The sequence below is a fragment of the Calypte anna genome, chromosome 1 (assembly GCF_003957555.1).
Source record: "Calypte anna isolate BGI_N300 chromosome 1, bCalAnn1_v1.p, whole genome shotgun sequence".
NCBI lineage: Eukaryota > Metazoa > Chordata > Aves > Apodiformes > Trochilidae > Calypte > Calypte anna.
The window spans coordinates 35162716-35168992 of record NC_044244.1 but is presented as its reverse complement, the minus strand read 5'-3'; positions in this window follow the sequence as shown (position 1 = coordinate 35168992).

Here is a 6277-nt window from a genome sequence, read left to right as displayed (position 1 = left end):
TTGTTGTTATAAAAGATGGTCAAATTTTAGATTTTCCTGGAGCTAAGTGAAGAAATGTATTGACTGGAGAATCCGACTTCTTTCACTTCCATCAGTGTAAATCAGTAATATTTCATGGGTAGGATTACTGGATTTACTTCTGTGTAAAAAATAAGATAAATCGAAGCTAGCATCTGCACTTTCCTCCTTCTCTCCCTCTTTTTTATAGAGAAGCACTAACTGGGAAACATTGTCACAACTTCCTGGCAGATTTAGAAATGTAAATTATGCTCTTTAGATCTTTAGCAGCAACAAAGAAGAGTGGTATTCTGGGCTCACTTTGACAGGAACTCCATTCAAAATTCATATCAAAAAGAAGGATGGATTAAAGCAAGCTGCTCTGATTGAGGAATATTGTCCTCCACCCAAAGTTTAAGTTAATACTCTGAGAAAAAAAAAAACAACCCAACTGATTTCTATGATCTCTATAATTTAACCTAAACATTTAGCTCTTTGGACAATAGACTGTATTTTCATTTCATGAGTCTCAGACTTCACTGTGGCTTATAGACAGTACCACAATGTAAGAAGAAATAATGAGGAAATTGTCCTGTAAAAAGTAGCTGCTACTGTCACAGTGATATTGCAGTAATCCCAAGAGAAACTGGTGTTCACAGGTGTTAAGAGTCACCATAACAGCAAACTCCCAGAAGCTCTTTGTGCAAAAAGAATACCCACAGGATATGAAAATGGTCCTCATGCAGTTTTAATATAACAGTGAGTAAACAAACTCTCTGACAAGGCTCAGAATCGACTGCACAACAAAAGGCCTGCAGCAGGTGTGCTCTCCTACTGAATAGAAAGTTAAAGGTGAGAGTAATCTCAGAGAAAATGGACTGCACAATGCAGTGGGACCATTCTCTTGGTTTCAGGTAAATCCTAGGGCTCCCGAAGAGACACCTGGAAGATGAGTGACCCAAGCAGGGCAATAACTCATTATTCAGTGTAATTGAGCAGTGAATTACAAGGGTATTTTGGCAGACAAATATCATCCTGCTGTGATGCAGGCATTACTGACCTGCAGACCAGCTTGCAGCACCAGAACTGTCTGTTTCTCTGGCTTCACAGATACTCCTTTGCATCTGAACCCTCCTGGAGACTGAAAAGCTCCCATTTATGACCAGAATGATGTACTGGGGAAAGTGAGTTCTGTTATGCACCACGGATTTGGTGATAGCAGAGGATACCCAAGGTGGGTGAGCATCTTGTAGAATGTGGGCAGAGGCCTTATGACACTTCATAGAGGAGTCCCAGAGAGGAGTTATACTCATCATCAGTTTCAGGGAATATTCTGATAGGCTTTTGCAGATACCTGTAAAATAGTTCAACTCTTTCTTGGAAGTAAGCAGAAAATAAAAAACAAAGGACTTATGTTTAAGTGTAAGGGCTCAATGTGGACTAAGAACAGCAAGAATACTTACCCTGATACACTTAACATAAAAGGTCAGATACTTACATCCTTGGAACTAAGAATTTTAAAATTTCAGTTCAGTTGCTCTTCATTCTCCATCTCTGTTGTGTTACATTCACTTGGCTGCTTAGGCTGCTCTAAGTTAAAATATTTGTTCTGCCTCAGAGGCAAAGTTTGGGATCAATTATACCAAGCTGCTCTTGATATACTTAGTCCTAACAAAGCTCTAAACCTCATTTGATGTATGGGCTTGGGCACTTGATCAGCGTTTTCTTCACAATTAATACATTTCTGTAGCTTTTTCTAGTAAGCAGCACTATGTTACTTTTCTTGGCATATGCTGATGGGTTTTCAAGGCACTCAGAAATTTAAGGGAAAAGTGACAGAGCCACCTGAGACTGCAATTCAGTTTGATTCTCCTCCTGTTCACAGAAGGCAGATGCATGGAGTTTTCCTGTAGCTAGTTTGCCACGTATTTCCTGTCTTCCCTTCCTTGCTGACCTCCTGTTCTTTTTTTTTCTAATTCCTTCAGCCCCCACAGTGATCTCCATTTTCAAAACCTTTCCTAATAAGGGCTCTTTTAGATAATTATTGAATTTTTTTTCAGAGATGACAGAAATAACTTGGCATAAAGATCTAACTCTCGGATATTATCACTGCCTTTACATTCCTTTGCAAAAACAAGGTGTGTGCAAAAACAAGATATGTGTAGCATCCTCTTCTCTGTGCCCTAAGACAACAGCTTTCAAGATGCTCAGAAGAGTGCTTTGACTCCCACTCTGCTTGAGGCACCCACAGGCTGAAAACTGAGCAGACTCAGAGAGAAAAGAAGCATTGAGTGATCAACTTACTTAACTGAGAAGCCCAAACCATGAACCATGGTTTCTGTATGCTGTAGTGCCAGTTTTTAGCCACATTTGCCAAGAAAATGAGGTGGTTCCTTTCTTTCTGTTTCTGGACCTTGCTTCCAGGTGGTGCCCTCCTCTCCTAAGCTCTTCAACTTATTGGCAGATATTAGCTGAAATAGGCAGAGAAAAAGTGTTCTCAGAAGTGCTTTATTTCTGTACACTACAGTCGGCAGAGGGGTGAGACCCTGTTAGTGTGGGAGAAAGGCAGGAGAATGTGGTTATGCTCAGTTCTTCAGAGCATGAGAGCTCAGCACCAGAGCTCTGGCTGCCCTGTAAGAATGTTCTGCTCCTTGCCCAGCAGCTGGGACAGATAAAGCCATTTGAGAATATGGGACATAAGAAGACCTGGGCATTATACAGCTGATTTGGGATGTAAGGCTAGAAGGGGCATCACTTTATGGGGAAGTGCTGCATAATCTTGTCACTGTCTTGTAGATAAGTTGCAGGAACCAGCAATGTTGCAAGTGAGTATGCACAGGGCTTAGGACACAAACCTGTAGGAAATGAAGCTGTGAGAAAACAGGCTCAGTGGACACACTTTTACCTCTTCTGTCTTTGAAACCTCATCTGACTGGATAAGTTAACAATAATGCATGCTCCTAGGCCCTGCTACCTCTCTGGAATTCAATGCATTTTGCAGAAGTTGCAATTCACCACCCCACCTAGGAGGCTGCCCAAGTATAATTGCTCAAAGTCAAATGCAGAGTCACTGCTGGAGTCCATGCCAGTCTATGGGGATTCTAACAATAGTGCCATGCTCTGCCTCCTGCTGGAGCCTGAAGTTAATTCTTCTATGCATGGTCGATAAAGGTACCATCTGCAACCATCTTGAAACACCACAACCTCAACTGGTGTAACACCGAGGTGCAGCTGGTTGAGAGGTGTTGCCTCTGCACTGGTTTCAGATCCTTCACTCATGTTCCAATGCCATCTGGTGTCACTGTGTCACTGCAGTGGTTTCACATCCTTCACTAATGTTCCAGTGCCAACTGGTGTCACTGTGTCACTGCACTGTGTCACTACAGGTCACCTGTGTGCATTTTGGAATCCCTTATTAATGGCTCCTCTTTAACCCCTCATGCTGCTATTAAAGAGTAGTAAGTCCACCAAATACATCTTATAGCACAATGACAGTGACAGTGATGAGGTCCTTTCCTGTATCTAGAATGTTGTATCTCAGCCTGGGATTTCAAGGTGATACCTCAACCCAAATAACCAAAAAAACCCCACCCTATGTTAAATAAGGGTAGAACTGAGCCATGAGAGTGCAGCAGCATCTCTGTACTACACTTAAGGAGTGGCTATTGCTTCTCAAAATCCATGCAGATAAGTGGTTTCCAGAACAAAGTACAAGGAATGTAAAGCAGAGATTTTGCAGCTTTTTCTTCCCTGCCCTTTTTTTGATTTCACAATGCAGGGGGTGCATGTGACACTCTGTGACTCCAGTGACATCTGTGTGAATAAGCAGGGATCATCTGCCCACGGGCAAGGTGCTAAGCAGCAGTATACATTACTTGTAATGCTGGGTTTTATCTACATATCAAACCTCTGCTATCTACTTATGAGAAAAAACGATGTTTGTCAAGCTCAATGTACTTAAGCCATTTGATTTTTCAATCTGCAGAGAAACTTAAAAGAGAAATTGGGAGATTGGTCACATTATTTCCATATTTACTTTTTAAGATATAATTGTTACAGTGAAACTATTGATAGGCCCAACAGGTTGAAGAACTACAATAATATATGACAGGGAAAATCCTGGATGATTGAAGCTCTTAGAAATAAATCTTCCCTACACTGTCAGCTATGAAAGTTCATGCTCCAAGTATATTACTTGCATGCTGTGAGAACCAATCAGTTGTTTAATGGGAGTATTGAATAGAAAAGCACTAAGAATTCACTCTAATGAAACATCCAGTCTTGTTTTTTACTGGATTGGGGAATTGGAGCTTATTTGTGTCAGCATTGGTAGCATTGCACTGTGTGGGATGGATGTAATGAAGATTACATAAAGGGAAGTAGATTGCACAGGAAATATATATTAAGAAAAAAAAAGCAGTTCTATAGTCACTATCATTTAAGCACATTAAAACTGTTAGTTCTTTATATGCAAAAGGTTGAGCATTGACTGAATTGTTGGTTCTGCTAGGAAGAAGCAAGTGGTAATAACTGAGGATTTATTTAGTGGGATCTTGTGTAGTTTTGTGGGAGTTAGATGGGTTTCTGCTTCTTGGGGCATGGCTGGAATCTCATAGTAGGTGACATTTTCCACTTTTACCTTTCCATGCCTATTTTCTAACAACCTCTTCATTTCCTGTCATGATCCTCCTGACAGAAAATAAATCTTTGGGTTTGCTGCATACCTATGTCTGTGACTTCCACAAGCAGAAATTCTTCCTGATCACCCCTGGTCTGCCAGGGCTTATCAGCAGGCATAAATTTCTGTGGCCATAGTATGTGACCTTCCATTTGTTATGTGAGACAGCAAAAGACAATTTGTTAGCATAGAAACTGATCTTCTTTGACCTTCTATTCTTCCCAGTCCTCTTAGCTTTCAGTTGACAAGTCTGTCAGCAGAATGACTGTGTAGGCAGCATATTGTTTATCTCTTCTCCAAAAGACCTTTATCCTTGGTTGGACTCAATGATCTATGAGGTCCCTTCCAACCCAGCCAATTCTATGATTCTATGATTCTATGATCCATACCCTGTGCTTCCCCTGCCTTCAACAGTACTTCTGTCACCCCATTGGAGCCCAGAAAGAGGGCAAAAGAATTGCAGTCCTACAATTCCACCTCCACTAAATACCCCACACATGCTCTTGCACTGTTTCTTTCCCTCATAGCCTACTTTGAAAATTACTTAAAATAAACAGAGTGGTCACCTCTCTGTCATCCATGTTTTGTTCTGAGCATCCCAGTCTTTCAGCCAGGGAAGAGGTAGAGGTGGAGCTTACAGTGGGATGACTGCAGAAATGGGAGAGTTTGTGCAACACTGTCATGGGGAACAAGTCAATAGCAGTGAAAGAGCTGAGAAATTAATGTTAAGCAAAGGTGAAGTCCTTTCACAAGGCAACTCCTGAGGAAAAAAATCTCTGCCAGCACTTTTCCTTCAGGGCTGCATGATTTATCAGCAAGGAGCTTCTTGCTGTGGTCTCCCCATATCATTTGGTAAAAGTGCTCCCGCAGACATCTGGCAAAAGCCAAGTAAGTCTACATTTTTTTTAAACCTAGAGGACCCAGGATAGATCCAAACATGGAAAAGGAAGGCTGTCAAAGCAAGGATATTTTTATCCTGCCTACCAAAGCTTTGCATTATCACTCTGTTAGAGTATCTCTCTGAGTGTCAATCTCCAGTAGTTTTAAAACTTACTGGGTTAATTTTACTTCAAATAGCGACCATGATAAATAATGTGGCATACAATGGTTTCTAAGTCAATGTTACCCAGCTGGGTGTGATATGGTTCTGTGCAACACCTTGCAAAGCACAGCAACCTAAACTGCAGCAGCTTGTACTGCTACAGGATGCAACATAGTGTTATTTCCCAAATTAAAGTAGTGCTGCACGTCCTAAGGCCTTCTAGAGGACACAGTCATTGGAAGGATGGGGATGGGGAGGAACAAGAGTGTTTGTCATACTTGAAACCTGGACTTCTGAGAATCGTGCAAAGTTAGTGAATTCTTTAGTTCAGCCTTGCTTCTGCCCTTTCCAGCAGATCAGATGTTAAACCACTAATCTACACACTAATTACACACTAATTACACACTAATCTACAGATATCAGCATTGTAATGAGAAGCCTTGTCCAGAGGATAGGGAACATTAGAATTATTGCAAGCTCTGTAACCAGTTTTATCAAGAAAACCTGGTTTGGGGCAGGAGGCCCAGAGCTGAGCTGCCTGCACTTATAATACTCATGAA